Here is a 20707-nt window from a genome sequence, read left to right as displayed (position 1 = left end):
TAAGACACTGCTGAAAGAAATTGAAGACAACACAAAGAGATGGAAAGATAAACCGTGTTCTTTGATTGTAAGAATTAATATTGTTACAAGGGCCAAACTACCCAAGGCAGTGTACAGATTCAGTTCAATCCCTATCAAAATACCAAGGGCATTTTTCATAGAACTAGAACAAATAATTTTCAAATGTATACAGAAACACAAAAGACCCTGAATAGGTGAAACTATCTTGAGAAAAGAAGAACAGAGCTGGAAGAATCATGCTCTCTGACTTCAGTCTATACTCCAAAGCTTCAGTAAACAAATCAGTATGGTACTGGCACGAAAGCAGACACATACATTAATGGAACAGAATAGAGAGCCCAGAAATGGTCACACACTTATGGTAAATTAATCTATGACAAAGAGGCATGGATATACAATGGAGAAAAAACAGTCTCTTTAAAAAGTGGTGCTGGGACAAATGGACAGCTACATGTAAAAGAATGAAATTAGAACATTCTCTAACACCATATACATAAATAAACTCAAAATGGATTAAAGACCTAAATGTAAATAAATGTAAAGACCTAAATGTAAGACCACAACCCATAAAACTCCTAGAGCAATACATAGGCTGACATTTTTGGGGGGATTTTCTCTTAAAGCACAGGAAATAAACAAATGTGACCTATTTAAACTTGAGCTTTTGCACAAAAAATGGCAACCATGAACAAAACAGAAAGACATCCTACTGGATGGGAGAAAATATCTGTAAATGGTATGACCAATAAGGGATTAACCTCCAAAAGATATAAACACCTCATACAACTCAACACCAAGAAAACAAACAACTTGATTTTTAAAATGGAAAGGAGATCTGAATAGACATTTTTCCAAAAAGGACATGCAGATAGCCAACAGGCACATGAAAAGCTACTCTACATCATTAATCATATGGAAAATGCAAATCAAGATCACAATGAGCTATCACCTCACACTTGTCAGAATGGCTTTCTTCAAAAAGAACCCATATAACAAACATTGGCAAGGATGTAGAGAAAAGGGACCTCTTGTACACTGCTATTGGGAATGTAAACTGGTGCAGCCACTGTGGAAAACAGTATGGAGGTTTCTCAAAAAACTAAAAACAGAACTACCATATGACCTAGCAATTCCACTCCTGGGTGTATATCCAAGAAAACAGAAAACAACAAACAAACAAAAACTTGAAGCACTAATTTAAAAAACAAACAAACATGCATCCCAATGTTCACTGCAGCATTATTTACAATTGCCAAGATGTGGAAGCAACCTAAGTGTTCATCAGCAGATGAATAGATAAAGAAGATGTGGTATATATATGTACAATGGACTACTACTCAGTCATGAAAAAGAATGAAAATTTGCCATTTGCTACATGGATTGACTTGAAGGATCTTATGCTAAGTGAAATAAGTCAGACAGAAAAACTTTATGATATCACTTATATGTGAAATCTAAAAAATACAACAAACTAGTGAATATAACAAAGCAGAAAGAGACTCACAGATATAATGAACTAGTGGTTACCAGTAGGAAGAGAGAAGAGGAAGGGGCAAGATAGGGGTAGTGAACAAAGAGGTATAAACTATTATGTATAAAGTAAGCTACAAGGATTCCAAAAGAGGAAATAGAGCCAATATTTACAATAACTATAAATGGAGTATAACCTTTAAAGTTGTAAATCACTGTATTGTACACCTGTTACTTATATAATGTACATGAAATATACTGCAATAAATTTTTTTATTTAAAAATAAATAGTTTAAAAAAACAGACACTTAGAAGGATCATACACCATGATCATGTGGGATTTACCTCTTGAATGCAAGGATGATTCAACATATTTAAATCAATAAATGTGATATACCACATTGATAGAATGAAAGATAGAAACCATATGATTATCTCACTAGATGCAGAAAAAGCATTTGACAAAATTCAAATTTTCACATTTTCATGATAAAAACTCAACAAATTGGGTATAGAAGGGGTATACTTCAAGATAACAAAGGACATAAATGATAAGCCCACAGCTAACATTATACTCAATTACAATTATTTGGAATAAGTTAAGTTTAGAATCAGTGAAAAGTCATATATCCATGACATTTTTGAGAATCATACATGCATGCTGGACCTCAAAAATGAAAATGAAGTATACTAGAGAAAATGCCAACCAATGAGTCTGTGCGTGTTCAATTTCTCTCATAAAAAAGTGGGATAAGGGATCAAGTCATTCAATTGCTGAACAAGGATATAATTCTGTGGTTTGTTTAAATAATACAGTATCTTCCCCTCATTGGGTAATTACAAAGATTATTATAGTCTGCCTGAGATAAAAGCAAACAGAGGAACAGAGTGATAAATAATACTAAGTGGCAGGATGAAAATTTGCTTAGAGATCAGAGTCCAGAACCTGCTGAATTGATTAGGTCAGAGTGGGAGATGCAGGATTAAAGAGGTCTGAGACATGGTTATTCATGTGTTCCTGGGGAATACCTTCTAAAGCATGTTCACTCCATATTTTACGTCCTCAGAAGAGCTTGGGGACTTGAAAAACCATAACTCTATAAGGAACAGTATTATCCCTTGTTTTGGTTTTTTTGTGTGTGTTGTTTTTTCTTTTTGTAAGTATCTCTGTATATTTCTTATCCTTGATATATTAAAAAAAAATGAACATGTCCTAAATGCCTTTTCTTCAGTCTGTAATCATCCTATTGGGACAAAACTATGCATAACTCATTCAGGAAATTTTCTCTTACTCTCAGACTAAGTTAAATTATGTCATCTGCCATGTTTGTCCACCAGAGAACCCTGTTTTACAGCAATTTTTCCAGTGTACTATAAATGTCTCTTTACATGTCTCCCTCCCATGTGAACTTTGAATTTCTGGACTGCAGTATCTAAGTTAAATTTTTTTCTCTTCTCAGTCCTTATAATAACATTCCTCCTGCAATAAATGTTTGAGCAAATGAATGAATAAAATGTGACCTTATCTGGGTAGCTAAGATAAGGATTTCAAGATGAGATCATCTTGAAATTAGGGTGTATCAAAGAGAAATTGCACCAGACAAATTAAACAGGTGAAGAAAACTTTACTCAAGTCTTGCAATAGGGGAGAGAGATTGAACTTAACTCCCCTGAAACAAAAGACAGGAGGTTTTTTGATGCTGAGGTGAGCTAGTGGAAGATGTTAGAGGAGAGGTTGGTCAATGTGATTAGGTCATTGTGTTTGCTAATTGCCACCTAAGTGAGATTCCTACTGAGACTGGAAGATAGGAGCACTATCTTTCTTGATGATTTTATTTTAAAGCGATGGCTCCCAGGTCCTTGAGAAAAGTGTTCCTGGATAATAGAACTGGCAAAAGGCTGGGGGAGGAGAAATAATTTACAATTGCAAGTTTTCTACAGTAAAAGCTCTAAGACAAGGGAGATCAGGTGCCTAGAGTCAGGAAGAAGCCTGTCTAAGCTTTAGTCAAGCTTTAGCTTTAGGGAAAGTTAAGGCTGTCTTGGTCACATGGGCCTTAAATCCACAGTGTCCTTGTGTCCTTGTAAGAGACAGAAAAGAAGCAGACATAGAGACATGGAAGGAGAAGGCCATTTGAAGACAGAGACAAAGATGGGAGTGATGTATCTACAAGCCAAAGAATGCTAAGGATTTCCAACAGCTACTAGAAGCTAAGAGAAGCCTGGAACGCATTCTCCCCAGAGCCTTCAGAGGAACCAACCCTGCCAACACCTTGATTTAGGACTTCTGGCCTCTAGAACTGTGAGAAAATGGATTTCTGGTTTTTAAGACTACCAATTTGTGGTAATTTGTTATGGCACACCGAGGATTATAATATACCATGTTTCTGGGAAGATTTTTCTCTACTTCCCATTTAATTCCAAACATAAGAATTGTACATCTCATTTAAGCCTCATCTTAATTGTTTTGTCTTCCATTACTTTTTCTCTTATTCTCTTCTCTTTTAGTACCACCTAAAAGTCATAGCGTATCCCTCTGAATTTTTTTGATAATGATAATGACAAGGATAGTATAGGTGAAACTTGTTTAGTATTTGCTCCATCAAAGGTATTTATGTCTTATCCCTTTTTAATTTTTATAAATACATAACAAGGAAGGTACTATTATTTTTTTGTATTAAAAATGGAGACAGCAAGGAACAGAGTGATAAATAATACTAAGTGGCAGGATGAAAATTTGCTTAGAGATCTGAGTCCAGAACCTGTTTCTTAACCATTTTACTACATTTTTCTGTTTATATCATTGAATACTTATCTCTCTTATGTCTCATGTTGTATTATAGTTATTTATACATTTTTCTTTTCCAGTACAAACTATTCAACTGAGATAGCTAGAAATCAGGTGCACAAGCATATCCATCTAATCTTCCCATTTTAAAGGCTTTCTAACATTATGTATATTGTTATGCATGTCTTTATCTTAAACTTTTATAATTCAAGAAGGAATTTGAGGCAACTTGCTTGAACACCTTTAACCTTTAACTAATTTAAAAGTTTTGTCTCATTTATCTTTTCACAGCATTTAGCACAATTCTTTGAATATCAGAAGTGCCCAAATTTTGTTGAATGAATATAGTTAACCCAAGTCTCAGCCGCAGATGCCCCCTAACTCCCCAGCATTCTAGAATCATTTTAATATTTCAATAGAATGGCTAGGGCCCCTATTCTACATGCAGTGGGAAGCTTACTGCTCTTCCGCCCCACAATACTTGTGAATCTTATGGGTTAGGAGAGGGCTCCATATATTTTCCCTGGTCACCTGTCACTTGAGTTATTTCGCTTTGAATCCCTGCTATTAGCTCCACTCTAACGACCTACCTCTTGAGATTGTCGTCTTCTTGCTCTACTGGACACTGCTCTGCTGACATAAGAGTGTTGTGTGGTAGACTCTTCTTGATGGCCTGGAATATAAAGGGGATTAAAACATCACAACTTTCATTTATTCATTCAGTAATTTACCAAATATACACACATTCATTCAGTGTCTAGTGGCACCGTGTAGGTCACTGTGGAGTCAATCATGTAGCTCATATTTCTAGTCAGGAAAAAAAAATTTCATACAGGCTCACAGATAAATGTAAAGTTATGATTGAGATAAGTATGATGAAGGAAATGCCCATGGCGGATTGAGAGCTATGGTAGTGGGCTTGAACTGAGAAGCTGAAGAAAAAGTAAGCATTAACCAGCCCTGCAGCAGAGAGAGAGGAGGAGGAGAAGGACATTGGAGAAAGGGGTGGTGACAGCATGTGCAAACAAACAATAGTCAGGTGGAGCAAGGCACATCACAGTAACTGCAAGAAAGCCCATGTGTTAGGAACACATAGACCTGGGCCCAGAAGGGAGAAAAGTAAGTCTGGAGAAGCCACGCAAGCCACTTAAACAAATGCACAGTCTACTTCAGGCTTCCTCAGCAAGGAATATAATCTTACTCCTAAAGTTAATGCGGAATTACTGAAGAGTTTGAAGTCAGGGATTGACATGATCCACATTGTATTTTGAAAAAAAAAATTCTGGCTACTGTATAGAGACAAGAATAAAAAGGGTAAGACATGGTGGATGCAGGGATTATAAAAAGGGAGGCCTTAATCCAGGTAAGAGATGATGGTGTAGATTAGGAAAATGATGATGGAGATGACGATAAATGGAAGGATTTGAGGTGTGTTTAGTGCAGCATAAAGCAACCTAGTGATATGAGAGAAGCATGTCAAAAAGGGTATAGACAACAACTTGAAAAAAGTGCATATTAGACACTATAGTCTTAAAAACTGATCAGACTTTTTGAATATGGAAATTTTCACCAGCTCTGTCTCTCCTTAAGACTCTTTCCTAAGAGCTTTTCTTTTAAACCCACTTTCTCTCCTTCAAAACCATATTCTCTATCACCATTTTGTTGCATCACATATTTCTGAGCTCACAATAATTTCTTCATAATAAATTTAATAATATAATTATGTGGATGGTTTAATACTAAATCTCCACTAGTTTAGGACCCAGCTTTGTACTGCCAACACTTCCATTGAGCTGTTGCTAAATTTTCTGCCACAGTTCCACCCTTATTTGAGAGAAGTATTGAAGTCACATCATTATTTTTCTTTTTTAATATATCTTAGATCAAATTCTTAGGCTTAGAATTCCACCAGAACTTCCAGGGTCATGGGACTGTGTACAGCGATGGGCACTTTCATCTCCCTGTTGGGCATAGTCTACTTCAGGCTCCCTTAAGCCTTTCATACTCTAGCCTCTCATTTGCTACTGACCAGCTGTAGTATTTACATCTCCTAGGAGAAGATTGCCTTTTTATTATTTTCTAGTTCTCATTCTGTATGTCATGCCCTACCCTCAGAAATGTCAGTTTTAAGAACCCAAATGGCTTACAGAAACTAAAAGCTAATATGTAGTAGTCTACACAGAGTAGTTTTCTATGTTAACAATATAGAATCAAAAATCTTAATAATGAGGATTTGTAAATCTATATATTCCAGGGAGGAAGACTATCTATACCAATATTGGATCTGTTCTTGTGCTCTTTTGAAGAGAACATTCTTCTATGCCAGAAATCCCCTTGTTTGCATATCCAGATTTTTTTACCAAGGCAGACAAAGAGTTGGCAAGAATCATTGACCATCAAGTGAGATTGACTTTCTTAAACTAGAAGCAAAAGCTTTGTTCTTTAAAGGCATTTTGAATCAGAAAGTGTAGTTCTGAGATGGAAACATTAATACATGGAACTCAAAAGTAGAACCATGATTGAGATTTGCCAAACTGAATTATATCTCACTGTACTATCTATATACCTCAGTGCCTTCATTGGGTTACAGAAAATTTGGCTTTCTGCCATTTACAAAATACTAGCCTTATCCTGTTTCCTGAATTAGTTCTGATTTTTTTGTGACAAGAATATGATACTGAACACTGAACACTGAATTCTTCTGTAGTGTAGTTTTAACAACAGAATAAAAATCCTTTGACTCAATTTTCAGTGACTATTCTTTACCCCTGAAATATTAGAAAGACTTTAATCATTCTGTTCTTGGTATCAGTTAAATAAGCAGTGACAATACAAGGCCATTTACTTAACATATTTTAATCCACTAAGCTATATATTTTTTTTCTTTTTTTTTTGCGGTACGCACGCCTCTCACTGTTGTGGCCTCTCCCGTTGCGGAGCACAGGCTCCGGACGCGCAGGCTCAGCGGCCATGGCTCACAGGCCCAGCCGCTCCACGGCATGTGGGATCTTCCCGGACCAGGGCATGAACCCGTGTCCCCTGCATCGGCAGGCGGACTCCCAACCACTGAGCCACCAGGGAAGCCCCCAAATCATTTTATGACTACTTCTTTTTAGGAGTAGAGTTGGAGTAGGAGAGAGAGTACTTATTTTTGTCTTTTCTTTTAATACAATATAGATTCAATCGCATATAGAATGTGTTTAAATTATTTTTATCACCAGTTCAGTATTATTTCTCAGATTGTATTTATAGTCCCATGGTTTACATTCCTTTTAATTAGTGATATTTTTAGAAAGAATAAGTGATTATCTCATTTACTGATCCCATTAAATAGTTATTTATCACATAGTCAATATTTTAGCCACCCTAGCAGTGGCCACAAGTATTGGGGTTTGGAAACTTAATGATACCCTGGAATCACAAAATGAGAACTATAGTATTGTTATTTTATTCACTAATAACATTCATGCTAAACCAGTATATCATATGTACAGGGCATTATAAAAAATTCCTAATGGTTCATAAATTGCAACAACTATAATTTTACCATTCACTTCAACTAACTTATCTGGAATATATTACAAAAGATAGCAGGTTGCCAATGTATATATACACACACATAACTTAGTGTAGTTTTAATAACAGAACAAAAATCTTTTGCCTTATCATTCTTTACCCTTGAAAGTTTCAAAAGACCTTGATCACTTTGTGATTAAACACATTGGCCTAAAGAGACAGAGGACAGTGTTTTGAGTGACAGAGAAGAGGCTAGGAAATGCCTCCTAAAAGCCATCGTCTTTTCCTCCTTCCAGGGGTATAAGCAATATCTAAGCAATCACTGCCATCAATCTTTATACAGATGGGTAAAGGAATCCTTTCTGCAAATATGTTTGAGAATGGATAGGATCCAAATTGTTTGATCTGTGGCTAGCCTAATCAAATACTTAGCAGTTTAGTAGTATTGATTTGGGAAGGTTTATGAAAGTTTCTCTGGATATCACATTTTAAAAAGTATTCATCTATATACTATTTCCTTTGACATAGCTATAACTATAGTGCTTTGTACTTATATCTCACACTTTACAAAATGCTCTTACATTAGTTAATTTAATCCTTACAACAACTCTGTAAAACATTTACCAGTAAGAAGAATGTAGCTTTACAATTCAGTTAATTGTCCCAGGTTTTAAAGTTAGTAAATGACTGAGTCTATATATAAAACCAGTTACCTGGACTTCAAATCTACTTCTCAGTTTTTCATAGTTGCTCAATTTCTTGGCTTATAATTACTAACCTAAATGGGGGTGGGAAGGTGGAATCTGTAGAACTGACAAGAAACAAAAACACACAGCTACAGTTTTAACTGTACCTGTTGAATTTTACCAAGTGTCCCTGATATGCAAGGAATAGGGCAGATACCTAATTGTTCAGCAGACATTAAGGTACTGTACCTTTTACACTGCTGGTACTCTATAGCGTGATGACTGAATCCTGAGTGAATGGGCTGAATAAAGCAGTATGGTGCTTCTATTTCCCATCAACTTCAAGCATATCTGCAACCTCCTAGTTGCCACAATTGATGATAATAATGGGAAATAAAAGTAAAGACAATGATTTATCCAAATTGAATTTGTCATAGTCAACAGAGAAAAAAATGGGAAAAAGAAGTTTACATTTTTCTGGGGCTAACAAAAAGAAGGATTATACCATTATGGTGCATTCCAGCCAAGCCAAATTCTAACAAGGAACTAAAAGAGGAAGAGCTGCTTCCTGGTGGTTAGCAATATGGTACCCCATTACTGCTTTTATACATGCTGTTCAGGAAACCAAAGAATTCTATTTTACTGAGAGTTCTTAAGAATTAATCCTCTGTTGATTTTTCACAATGTAAAGATCAAAGTCGTAAAGTACATAAAGGGTAAATTAGATGTCTTTGTTTATAGGTACTATCATTATTACACCAACTATTACTTTTATGTTATAACATAAAATTGGTGTTTTTTTCAAACAATTGATATTATTACGTAGTTTATTATATGAGAAAAAATTGTATGTCACAGATGGGTATCATAGAATTGTAGACTAAACCAAGGCCTGAATTTTAGCCTATGCTGGAATGTTCTGAAAGTTTTGCCTCAATTTTCTGGATATTTCATGTAAAAATGGCTTCTGAGAAATGACACTTATATGAGTAATAACTGTGTGTAGAAACATTCTCAAGATAAGTGCAGGAAACTTTCCTATTATGTCTTTAAAGCTTAACTGGAAATTTAAAAAGTAGATATGATTTTTTAATATTTAATCTGAGTGTGTTGACATTTAAAAAATATTTATTGCCTTTGGAAAGCTGAGTGATGGATTCTGAGGTTTAGTTTTGCTTATGAATAATCTGTATATCCCAGATGAAAAATCACAGTCATAATTCCCAGCACTGGTATATAGTAATTTTAAATTAATTGATAGGTTGTTAAGCATAGTCTTGTTGTTTGTGAGTGTGCATGGGCTGAGGGTGACAAAATGATCAATATAGGCTGTGTCTTTAGGAATTTTTAACATTTCATGCTAGGGGTCATTCTGCCCTGAACTTCTTACCTGGCCTGACGAGGTGATTACCACCTCTTTTTGCCACATCCCTCATTAAAGATATTAGAAGGGGAAAAAAATGATTATTTGGTTGATTTACCATCATTACTTCCAACTGCTTATTCCTAGTATTCCTGCCTCCAGAGAATGGTATTATTGTCATGAAATAATGTGGTCAATTGAGATGAATTCCTTAGTAGTATTTTTACTGGTCTGTTGCAAAATCAGTCTTTGCCCATTAATTTCATTTTCAATCTCATAAGTAATAAATAATATCACTATGCCTTTCACTTTAATTTGGTTTTTATTTTGCTTTGGCTTGATTTTTCATTTTAGGATTCCATGCTATCATGTAAATACCAATATTGATGATGAAAGGAAATTCCTTTGGTGTATATAAATGTAAACCGTATTATCTCTTTTTTGGATTGTTGGTTTATTATTATTAAAAATGCTAAGGGAGAATTCTGGTTTTTGTGGGTGTTATACACTTTCTAACAGATGGCTTTTATGTTTTTCCAGTATGGTAGAGTGTAAATTCATGAAGAATATCTGTGAGAAAAACTAAGAGAATAATTGGATATAAGAATCTGCATTTTGAGAAGCTAAACTCATGTTTTTTTTCAAGAAAAATCATATATAAATGACACTTTCTCTCTGTAACAGTGGCAGGAAGAGCTAAAGATGTGACAAAAGGAAGACGCAATATGTGAGGCGGAAGAATGGAAAGATAAAGCGTTAGAGGGAAAAAATTGCTTCCAAGAAATTATGAAGAGAAGAGAAGAGAAACTATGCAAGCAAACCAAACCCTATGAGCTTCCTCCTAGGACTGAAGTAATTTCATTAGAAAAGAAAATGAGCCCCCAAAACTGAGGTCCATATGCCAGAAATTCATTGCATGAAAGAGACCAAGATAGCTACAGGCTAGGAAAAAAATCCTTAATTAACTGTAAAGCATTTCTTAGAAAGGAGTTTATCCTGGTGCACATGCTTTAATAGTCATATCTTAGTCCCAAATTAACAGTTAGCACTTAGTCACATTTGAGTGAAGTATTTTACTAGATAAATGTTTTCAAGAACGTGGCTAGAACTAATTGACTCTTATCTTGTGATCATACACATACTTAATGATTCTCAGAGTATTGATTTTCATTGGACAGTTAGATGAAAATGAATTGCAAATTATTAATGAGTCACAAATAAGAACTATTTCTTGAAAATGGAATGAACATCAACTGATACTCCTATAATACTATTATACTAATAAAAGAGGTAAGGCCCCCACTTTGGATTCACATTTCATAGTCAATCTATGCCAAGTCAGATACACAAGAGACAGATACTTTATGTCAAATTCAAATGGCTTCCAGATCAAAAAGGTCACATAAATTAGTGAAAGGGCTATAGAATACCTACTCCATCTAAAGAAACTTCCCACCACTCCACTACACTCTGCAGTGTGTCCAGTGCTGTAGGATCATCTAGTCTTTCAAGAAGCCGCCCTCAATCTTTTTAAAAATAAAAGTTGCTAAATTTCAAAATGTTGGCAACCGATTTAAAAAAAAAAACCACATACTTTTGGGTTAAATTTGACATGTGGGCCACAAGTTTGTGACCTATATTATGTGAATTTACAGTACCATTCTTTAAGATAACAATAACGTGTGGTAGAAAAATGGAAGCAGGGAAGGGTGTTCCTCTTTTGATTCCCTACAGAGCTGATTCAAATTTATGTTGCTGCTCCCAAACCTTTTGACCCATCCTTGTCTTCTCATGCAGAGAATATGTAAGTTCTCAGAAATAATATCCCCCAATGCACCTTTCCAAATACTTTCATCAATCTTTGCTTTCCTCGCATGTGAAAAGAACCCTCTCCCCTAGAAGGCCAGCCAGCCCCTTTTCTCTGAATCTGATCCCATCCAAATTCTTCCTCCATCAACTATTTACTATCCCCCTTTAAGTCCCTCACTTCTATGCAAGGAGGTCTCAATTTTGTACCATCCGTCTAGCCACACTACTCAGCGTTACCAAACCCTAACTGCCTTTTAAAGTAATAATCTTTCATATGGGTTGTAAAGAGATGGAATCACTGGTCTGTAAGTTGTGGGGAAAGGACTCTGGAGATCTAACTGCTACTTATAAGAATTTTTTTAAATCCTGCTGTATCACAACCACCTTTTAGAAACCCAATGTCTGCAATATCAGAACTATCCTGGTGTTCTGAGGCAAGGACTAGTCTGCCTTAAAGCTTCTAAACTGCAGACTTAGGTGTTTTGTTTTGTTTTTTTTCCTGTTCTGCTTAGTCTGTTCCCACTTGTTCACCTGCTTTCTAACTTCCACAGTTTTCTTAGTATTTCCGATGTGCTTTTATCTGTTCTCTTTATGGATTCACATCTTTTTTTAAAAAATAATCCTTTTTCTATCATAGTGGTGGAGATTTGGAAAGGAGCTAAAAATATATATATATATATATATATATATACACACACATATTCACTTGCAATAAATATATGAAGAATATATAAATTCAAGATTATATATGAATAAAGGTATAAGGATTCTGATTAACTAGATAGGTAAATACCTTTATTCTTAAATTATTCTTTAAAATTTTTAAATTCTTAGGTTATTCTTTAAAATTCTTAAAATTTGGCAACACACATCTCATGGATTTCCTCCTGTGTCCTGGGATATCAACAAAGACTGGGGCTTGTAGCTCTGGGTTCACATTCTAGCTGTGCCTCCTGGCAGCTATGAAACACTGAGCACGTTACTGAACCTATTTGAGCTTCAGTTACTCACTTATAAAAAAATTTACAATTTATATAAAGAGTGTTATCAGTCAGAAGCTAATCAGAAAAACAGAAACATGCCAGTCATTTTAACAGAGAGAATTTAACATAAAGAATTGTTTTAAAAGGTGTTAGAGAACTAAGAAAATGAAAAGGGAACATAAAAATAATACAGAAATAGGAGACCACTACCACCTCTAGGGCCAGAGGATCAGAGAGATGAGGGTTGGATAATCAGAATCTAGAATCATGGAGAAAGCACCACACACAGTGGGACTCAGCCCTCTGAGGGGAAGCACTGCCCAGCTCTTGCTAGTACCTCTGATGGGGCATGGTAGGTAGTTTTGAGAGCACAGAAGAAAAAAAAAAAAGGACACTGGAACAAACTGTCTCTTGCTGAAACCAGGGTGCCAAGAGCAAGACAACAAGAGGAGTCAAGCTCCTTCTTCTTCACCATCCTAGAACTCTTCCTGGAGTGTGCCTGTCCCCAACATCACAGAGCAGAGAGAAGAAGGGTGGGTTTGGAGCTGAAGGACACTAGTTAAATAACTGGAAAAGTGTGTAGCTCAATGCCTAGAATCTATTAGGCCAAGCAATAAAATTATTCCTTCTTTTCTACTGCATTTTTTGGTCCTCTTTTCTGCTTTTTCTGTAAGCTTTCCCTTTTAAGTTAATGTAAATGGCTTAAAATGAAACTTTTACTACATTTTGTCTTTTTAACTAACCCTTAATTCTTCCGGTAAGTACTTACTTTAACACAAATTCAACTGGTACTCTTTGTAATTTACTCTTAATATTATTTCTGCCTCAACATTAACAAAGGGTTCTATGAGTCTCAGGGTGGGTTGGACACCAGATGGATTTTTTTCAGCTCCTCTCATGTTGTTCAGCCTTAGTCATTTATTTTTCCAGTCTTCCCACTTTAAGTGAGAAAGAAGAAGGAGAATGAGACAGGTACTCCATGTCTATTTACCCTTTACAGCTCCTACAACTCTTATTCATCGTTAAGTGAGTCTACTATTTGGAAGTGTTAGCCTATCTCAGGTCAGAATTTCTTTCTATCTAAACCTTATTTCTATGCTACTCTATGCTCTTTGCTGACTTTTATTTTAAAAGAACAAGTCTAGGTTTTTCTACATTCATTTATTATAAATTCTCTAAAGGATTTCTCTTAGCAACCACCAAAACAATTTCTTTATCACACAGACTACTTCATATTACCTTATTGAGAATGAAATATTTATAGGAATTTTAGCTAGTTTCACTAGGGTATTAGAAATTAAAAGACATATATTAGGGGAGGAGAGAGAAAAGACAAATAATAAATTCTGAGTAACAGAAACATAAAAATAAGCATTTCTTTAAGTGCATTTAAAAAAGGAAAATCAAAAGATTTACAAGGTTTGTGGAGCATGACCAAAAAAAAGTTTAGGGAAGAAAATATCCAAAACAAATAATTTTGACAGCAGTGAGTGGGTGTTTGAGAGAAAGGGGTATGTAGAGGTAATAGGTAATTTAAAAAGTAACTCACAGCAACAATTTCAGAAACTCTATGGTAATGTTTAGCAATTACAATTCAAGTAATTGATTCTTCTTCTCTTACCTGTAAAAATCCTTTCTGGGACATATGACTGTAACTGCCTACTAGTTGATTTTAAATGACTGTTCTAATTTTTTTTTTAATTATCAAAAAAATCCAAAGGGGACAGGAATCAGGAGGTTGGAGTAGGAGGATGTGGGGCTCACCTCCACCCACAAACACATAAAAAATACATCTACATGTGGAACAATTCTCACAGAACAACACCTGGAAACTGGCAGAAGAACTGCTGTACAACCAAAGATGCAAGACACATCTCCATGAAACCAGGTAGAACAGAAAAAAAATAAAAAGGGATCAGGACGAGACTGGTGCCCCGGGAGGGATCTGTAAGGGAGAGAAGGTCCACACAGGTAGACCCTCAACCTGGGGAGCATCTTTGCCTGAAGGGAAATCCGCTGGGACAAATAGAGGGGCTGGAGAAGCCTAGACTATTCTCAAGGAGTATGCACATGCAGGGCAGAGAGAGACTGGTGCCTTGCCACACTTCCCAATCCAAAGGGGCAAAACCCCAGTCCCACTTGCTCCACATTGTAGCCTGGCACAAGATCAGGGCAGAGAATCAGTCTAGCTGCGCAGAGTCAGACTGGGGTGCCAGGGGTATGATCCTGGCCAAGCTGTGGAGACCATATTCAGCACACACATGGGGGCAACTGATTGAATGGGGTAGACATTGTCAGCATGTGCACTGGTGGCACAAAAGTACACGAAGCAGCTAAGCTCTGAATCTCAGGCAGACAGGCCCAGGGAGAAGACTCAATCTAGGTGCATGGAGACAGACTGGAGGGCTTGGGGTATAGTCCTCAGGGAAGCATGGAGACCACTGTCAGTGCACACACAGCAAGGGGTGAGTCACAGCAGACACTGCTGGCACATGCACCAGGGGACGCCACAGAAACACAGCTTCTGGGTGCTGAGTCTTGCATGGACAGGCCATGGGCAGGAGTATGCAGCTGTTTGTTCCCCAGTGGGAGCACTCCAGCTCTGCCCACTCCACACTGAAGCTTGGAGCCAAATCTGGGGTGGACAGATTCTGGGAGAGGTCTGCCACAGAGCAAGCCCAGGTCCCAAACAGCAGCACAGCCACCTCAATTCCTGTAGCCACAGCCTAGCACTAGGTCTGGGATAAACACAATGGAGAGAGGGATGCAACCTTGGGCTGCTTCTGGGTGGAACTGTGGACACCTGCAAAGGCGGCATAAATGTTCACTGTGACTGTATAGGCCTTGTGCTTCAGTGCATGGCACGGTATGCTCTCAAGGGCAACAGAGCCTTAGTGCTTCTACTTCAGTAACTGGGGAGCAGACCTCACCCACAACAGGGCAGTAACAGGCATGGAGCAAAGAAGGCCCTACCCCACTTTCAGTGCCAGATCTGGACACCCAACACCAACCACATCCCCTATGAAGGGGATAATGGCCAGCACACTGAGGAAAGATGTAGCTGGAATCCATACAAAAACCAGCCTTCAAACCAAAAATACTGGACTCACACAATCTACACAGGGATGCTCCCACATAAACCATCCCTTCGAGACCACAGTAGATAAATGTTTCTCCTAAATTCACAGAGACAGAGAAACTGAAGTCAAGTGAAAAAGCAGAGGAACTACTCCCCATTAAAAGAACAAGAGAAATCCCCTGAAAGAACAAATAATGAAACTGACCTCACCAATCTACTAGACCCTGAATTCAAAAAGGAGGCACTAAAAATGCTAAAGGAATTAAGATTATTGATAGAAATGCAGATCGCTGTAACAAGGAACTAGAAACTATAAAGAGGAACCATTCAAAATTAGACAATTCAACTGCTGAGATAAAAACCAATCTAGAAGCAATGAATAGCAGACTAAATGACACAGAAGAAAGAATAAGTGATCTGGAAGACAGAATAATGGAAATCACCTAATCACAACAGCAGACAGGAAGAAAAATGAAAAAAAACAACATACATGATCTAAGGGATAATATAAAACATGCCAACCTACACATAATAGCAATTCCAGAAGGAGAAGAGAGAGAAAAGGGGACTGAAAATGTATTTGAAGACATTATGGCTGAAAGTCTGACACCTAAAGAAAGGAAACAGATATCCAGGTACAGGAAGCACAGAGGGTCCCAAACAAGATGAACCCAAACAGACCCACACCAAAATATATCACAATTAAAATGGCAAAAGTTAAAGAGATGATTTTAAAGGCAGCAAGAGAAAAACAGAGTCAGTTACAAGCAAACCCCCATAAGGCTATCAGCTGATTTCTCTGCAGAAAATTTGCAGGCTAGAAGGGAGTGGCAAGATATATTCAAAGTCCTGAAAGGGAAAAACTTGCAACCTAGGATACTCTACCCAGCAAGATTATCATTTAGAATAGAAGGAGAGATAAAGAACTGCTCAGAAAAAGCAAAAACCAAAGTAATTCAGCAATACCAAACCTACCCTAAGACAAATACTGAAAGTTCTTCTCTAAATAGAAAAGAAGCAAGAATCTATAGGAAAGGGAAAATCACAATAGGAAAGGATTAAAGATGACTTAAATAGGCCAATAAAAAGATCTAAAAACAATCAAAAATTGTAAAAGCATTTATAACTACAATTAACAAAAGAATAAGCATGAAGATGTAAAATGGGACATCAAAAAATCACAAAATGTGGGGGAGGGGAGTATAAAAATGTAGAGCTTTTACAATGTGTTTGAACTTGTGTGACTATCAGTTTAAAGCAAGCAGATATAGTTAAGGCTTGACATACTTGAGATCCAGGGTAACCACAAATCAAAAATATACAACAGATTCACACAAACCAAAAAGAACTCAAGCATAGTACAAAAGAAAACCATCAAAACACAAAAGGAAAAACAAAAAGAAGAAATTACTACTATATATAAAATAGATAATCAACAAGGACCTACTGTATAGCACAGGGGACTATACTCAAAATTCTGTAATAACCTATAAGGGAAAAGAATCTGAAAAAGAATATATCTGGGTATAAAAAACTGAATCATTTTGCTCTACACCTGAAAGTAACACAACATTGTAAATCTACTATACTTCCATTAAAAATAAATAAGTGCTTAATATAAATTAAGAAAAAATAAGAAAAATCTCAAATTAACAATTTAACCTACCATCTAAAAGAATGAGAAAAAGAAGAGCAAACGAAAACCAAATTCAACAGAAGGAAGAAAATAATGAAGATCAGAGAGGAAATAAATAAGAGATCAAAAAAATAAAAGAGATCAATAAAACCAAGAGCTGGTTTTTGAAAATATAAACAAAATTGGTAAAGCTCTAGCCAGGCTCACCAAGAAGAAAAGAGAGAGGACCCAATAAATTAAGAAATGAAAGAAGAAATAACAACTGACACCAGAGAAATACAAAAAATCCTCAGAGAATACTATGAACACTTACACACCACCAAATTGGACAACCTGAAAGAAATGGACAAGTTTCTAGAAACATACAGCCTGCCAAAATTGAGTCAAGAAGAAATAGATAATTTAAACAGACTGATCATTAGAAGTGAAATAGAATCTGTAATAAATTTTTTATTTCTTCAAACATAATCCAGGACTGTATGGCTTCACTGGGGAATTCTACCAAACATACAAAGAGTAATTTATACCTATCCTTCTCAAACTATTCCAAAAGATTGAAGAAAAAGGAACACTCCCAAAGTCATTCTATGAAGCCACCATCACCCTAATACCAAAACCAGAAAAATACAGTACAAAAAAGAAAATTACAAGCCAACATCTTTGATGAATATAGATGCAAAATTTTCAACAAAATATAAGCAAACTGAATCCAACAATATATCATTAACCGTGATTAAGTTGGATTCATTTCAGGGTCACAAGGATGGTTCAATGTACACAAATCAATCAGTGTGATACAACACATTAACAAAATGAAAGATAAAAAACCTCATAATCAAGAGATGCAGAAAAAGCATCTGACAAAATTCAACATCCATTCATGATAAAAATTCTCACCAAAATGGGAATAGAGGGAACATATTTCAACATAATAAAAACCTTTTATGACAAACACACAGCCAACATAATACTCAACAGTGAATAGCTGAAATCCTTCCCACTAAATTCATGAACAAGATAAAGATGCCCACTCTTACCACTTCTATTCAACATAGTATTGGAAGTCCTAGCAACAACAATCAGAAAAGAGAAATAACAAGTATCCAAATTGGAAGGAAAGATGTAAGACTGTCACTATTTGCAGATGACCTGTTACTCTATACAGAGAACCCTAAAGTCTTCACATAAAGATATTAGAACTAATAAATGAATTCAGCAAGGTAGCAGGATACAAGATGAATATACAGAAATCTGTTGCATTTCTTTACATTAACAATGAAATATCAGAAAGAGAAATTTTAAAAAACAATCCTATTTAAAATCACATTAAAAAAATACCTAGGATCGGGCTTCCCTGGCGGTGCAGTGGTTGAGAGTCCGCCTGCCGATGCAGGGGACATGGGTTCGTGCCCCGGTCCAGGAAGATCCCACATACCGCAGAGTGGCTGGGCCCATGAACCATGGCTGCTGAGCCTGCACGTCCGGAGCCTGTGCTCCGCAACGGGAGAGGCCACAGCAGTGAGAGGCCCACGTACCACAAAAAAAAAAAAAAGAAAAGAAAAGAAAAGAAAAAATACCTAGGATTAATCTTAACCCAGGAGGTGAAAGACCTATATGCTGAAAACTATAAAACATCCATTAAGGAATGTAAACATGATTCAAAGAAATTGAAGGATATTCCATGCTCTTGGATGGGAAGAATTAATATTGTTTGCTACCCAAAGCAGTCTACAAATTTAATGCAATCCCTATCAAAATACCCATGACATCTTTCGCAGAACAAGAACAAATAATCCTAAAATTATATGGAATCACAAAAGACCCAGAATTGCCAAAGCAATCCTGAGGAAAAAGAACAAAGCTAGATGCAAAATCCTTAAAGACTTCAGACTATACTACAAAGCTACGGTAATCAAAACAGTCTGGTACTGGCACAAAACCATATATATATATACACACATTTATATAGATATACGTTATATATATATATATATATATATATATATATATATATATACACACACACACATACATACACACCAATGAAATAGAATAGAGAGCCCAGAAATAAACCCACTCACCCCTATGGTCAATTAATCTGTGACATAGGAGGCAAGAATATACAAATGGAGAAAAGACAGTTTCTTCAACAAGTGCTGTTGAGAAAGCTGGACAGCTACATGTAAATCAGTAAAGTTAAGACACTCCCTCATACCACATACAAAAATAAATGCAAAATGGTTTAAAGTCCTAAATTTAAGACATGACACCATCAAAACTCCTAGAAGACAAGATAGGCAAAACATTCTTGGACATAAATCATAGCAATATTTTCCTAGATCAGTCTCCCAAGGCAAAAGAAATAAAAGCAGAAATAAACAAATGGGACCTAATTAAACTTAACAGCTTTACACAGCAAAGGAAACAATAAACAAAATGAAAAGACAACCTATAGACTGGGAGAAAATATTTGCAAATGATGCGACCTACAAGGGCTTACTTTCCAATACATACAAACATCTCATACAGCTCAATATCAAAAAAAACTAACAACCCAATCAAAAAATGAGCAGAAGACCTAGCTAGACATTTCCCCAAAGAAGACATACAGTTGGCCAAGAGGCACATGAAAAGATGCTCAACATTGCTAATTATTAGAAAAATGCAAATCAAAACTACAATGAGATATCACCTCACACCAATAAGAATGGTTATCATCAAAAAGTCTACAAACAATAAATGCTGGAGAGGGTGTGGAGAAAAGAGAACCCTCCTACACTGTTGGTGGTAATGTAACTTGGTACAACCACTATGGAGAACAGTATGGAGGTTCCTTAAAAAACTAAAAATAGAGTTACCATATGATCCAGCCATCCCACTCTTGGGCATATATCTGGAGAAAACCATAATTTGAAAAGATACATGCACCCCAATATTCATTACAGAACTATTTACAATAGCCAAGGCATGGAAGCAAACTAAATGTCCACCAACAGAAGAGTGGATAAAGAAGATGTGGTATATATATACAATGGAATATTACTCAGCCATAAAAAGAATGAAAAATGCCATTTGCAGCAACATGGATGGACCTGGAGATTGTCATACTGAGTGAAGTCAGACAGAGAAAGACAAATATCGTATGATATCACTTATATGTGGAATCTAAAAAGAAAATGACACAAATGAACCTATTTACAAAACAAATAGAGTCACAGATGTAGAAAACAAACTTATGGTTACTGGGGGGAAAAGGGGAGGGCGAAAAATTGGGAGATTTGGATTGACATATACACACTACTATACACAAAATAAATAACTAATAAGGACCTACTGTATAGCACAGGAACTCTACTCAG

At 36.2% G+C, this 20707-nt stretch overlaps 1 long non-coding RNA gene across 1 annotated transcript in view; it reads right to left on the bottom strand.

Annotated features, from left to right (window-relative positions):
* Window positions 1–20707, bottom strand: part of LOC111183756 (uncharacterized) — a 107381-nt gene that overhangs the window by 50397 nt on the left and 36277 nt on the right. The window contains exon 2 of the long non-coding RNA XR_002647104.2: window positions 4867–4949. This is a non-coding gene — a long non-coding RNA (uncharacterized LOC111183756). The remainder of the gene's footprint in view (window positions 1–4866; window positions 4950–20707) is intronic.

Source organism: Delphinapterus leucas, chromosome 3 (genome assembly GCF_059928025.1).
Source record: "Delphinapterus leucas isolate spDelLeu-1000000601 "Yukka" chromosome 3, BTC_Dleu_Yukka2, whole genome shotgun sequence".
Classification (NCBI taxonomy): domain Eukaryota; kingdom Metazoa; phylum Chordata; class Mammalia; order Artiodactyla; family Monodontidae; genus Delphinapterus; species Delphinapterus leucas.
This window is presented reverse-complemented; position numbering and strand designations above follow the sequence as displayed.